The 2,439-nt window shown below is 34.9% G+C and overlaps 1 long non-coding RNA gene across 1 annotated transcript; it reads right to left on the bottom strand.

Moving 5' to 3' along the window:
- Positions 1 to 444: 444 nt before the first annotated feature.
- LOC102605416 (uncharacterized) lies at positions 445 to 1,835 on the bottom strand. Its single transcript, XR_001472626.1, has 3 exons — positions 1,216 to 1,835; positions 751 to 802; positions 445 to 661 (listed from the first exon to the last, which is right to left on the bottom strand). It is a non-coding gene; the product is annotated as an uncharacterized lncRNA (long non-coding RNA).
- Between the last annotated feature and the right edge of the window lie 604 nt (positions 1,836 to 2,439).

Below are 2,439 nucleotides of genomic sequence, written 5' to 3'. Positions count from 1 at the left end.
CAAGAAAAACAGTCTCTAAGGAAGGGAAATATGGTCACTAAAAGTCCAAATCTCGTCCCAATTAAGAAATAGCGACGGCAAAATGCTTGTCGCACCCCGTCCTAATAGCTTTCGTCGCAAAATCTTAACAAGGACGGACTCAAACATCTGGTCGTTAAACATCTATAGTGACGGTAAAAAAACTAGTCGTTATTAGGTATTTAGAGACGACATATCTCGTCCCAAATAGACGTTCTACATTAATGAGAAGAATTTATTTTCTGGTCGCTAAACCTTTTTCGCGATGAACAACTACCTGGTCCTAGATTATACTTTAGAGACACAATAGATTAATCATTAGAGACGAGTAGCTACCTGCTCTCTAATTGACCACCAATGGTCCTAGAGCTTGATATCACAGAATTATACATTTCATCAATAAATATAAAATTGCTACCAAAGGTGCCAATACAAAAACTCGATATATGTATCCAGAAAGATAGAAATCTAATTAATCTCAAAAAATCAGTTTACATCCATTGATTTTGGTTTCAACATTTTCTTAAAAAAATAGTTAGATAACCTTCAGAGCTAGACTATGATATCAAGTTTTGCATGACATCCGTAGCAAAATAATGAGGTTGTGCATCTTCTAATCTTGCATCTTGTCTTGAACTTCAACCTTCAAAATATTCAAAATTTTGAAAAGATGATAAGTAACTATTTGTATAGTACGTGTAAATCTATCACTAGATTAGGTATACGACTCACCCCCAAAAGTAGTTTAAATTTCATCAAGTATTATCCAGATACATGAACAAAGCTGCAAAAATATAAGAAACAATAATTAGAAAAGCCTTGAGATGCATTAACCAAGAATTAATCTGTTTCTAAAACCAAACAGAGGCAGAAATAAAAATTGGGCAAAAGTAAAAAAAACAGAGAAACTTAGCAGCTATGCAGAAAATTAAAACAAGAGGCAGAAAATGTTGTGCACAGCTGTGCAAAAAGTGTGTAAAAACTATAGGAAGAAGAAGTTGTGCAGAAAAAAAAAAACAGAGGATGAAGAGTTGTGCAACAATGGTTAATATCAAAAATGGAGGAAGAAGTTGTGCAACTGCAGTAATGTCGGAAACAAAGGAACAAGTTGTGCAACTATGGAAAATTTAGAAATTAATGTATCAAGTTAAAAATGTTGCATCTTTTAAAAAAAATGGTGACGCATCAGTATCTCACCCCATCGCCTTCTTAATGCCTCGTGCCTTCTCTAGCTCGCTGTTTTCATCCCTATATTATTTTAAGTTATTCAACACAGTAAGGTTACATAAGCCAATAAAAAGCAAATATCTTGATAAATGTTTGATATTGTAGTAATTTTAATCTAACCTATCGATAAAATACATCTCTCGCCTTTTTTTTTTCAGCAACTAAATGTCTTTATTACTCACGAGTAAGTTCATTACAGTGTCATAGCATAGTTAAATTACAATTTACCAATCTAGATTAGTATACTTAAGCCTAATCTTAAGGTATAGCTCAGTAGATGAAACCACAAGCCCTTGAATTAGGACTTGAGTTCCATGGATAGCTCTAAAGCCCTTGAATTAGAAGTTGAGTTCCATGGATAGCTCTAACGCCCTTGAATTAGAGTCGAGGTGCTAATGTTTACATGATTGCAATGGGAGCTTCTGTGTATTCTTTTTGGCGTGAAAGATATAATAGGATCTTTCCGCAAGAAAGGAGATCTGAAGATTCTATTGTGAGGGTTGTTATACATGGAATTTATTATCAAGCAAACATGGTGCCTAAGTTATCCATTCATATTACTAGGCTTAAATCATACTCTATTTGAACCATTGCTAATTTAGAACTGAGTGTTGGTGTTTTATTATACATGAACTGAACCATTATCTATATCTTTTTGCGTTGTTAAACGCCGCTGCTAACATTCACCGATATATTATATGTGAAGCAAGGGATCCTCCCTTTTGATTCGTGGTCATTCCTAGGCCCTGGTTGACCCTCTGTGTCATACTCTTAATCCAACCAACTCAATATACGATAATAACAGGGCAAAGAACAGGTCATTGATGCAACTGTTGGGAGATCCGAAACTCTCGCATACCTATAGAGAGTAGAACAAGGTAGCCGACCTCTTAGCCAAGGAAGGGGCCAAGAAGCGATTATTTGAGCACACAAGGATTTTGCAAGTTCCTCCGATGTTCGCAAATGAGGCAGTTTGGGCAGATAAACTAGGAACTACTTATTCAAGGGAAATTTCTACTCATAATAGTAATCTGATAGCAACCAATGATACCATATATACAGGGAATAATACTATTCCCTTATTTTGTAATGATACTTAAGCTTCTTTGCTAATAATATTATCCAGTTCACCAAAAAAAAAACATAACAGGGCAAAGAATTAATGCATGACTTCAGCCAGAATATTGAATTACA

Source organism: Solanum tuberosum, unplaced genomic scaffold (assembly GCF_000226075.1).
Source record: "Solanum tuberosum cultivar DM 1-3 516 R44 unplaced genomic scaffold, SolTub_3.0 contig00146, whole genome shotgun sequence".
NCBI lineage: Eukaryota > Viridiplantae > Streptophyta > Magnoliopsida > Solanales > Solanaceae > Solanum > Solanum tuberosum.
Note: the sequence above shows the minus strand (reverse complement) of the source record. Positions and strands in the feature narration are given on the sequence as shown.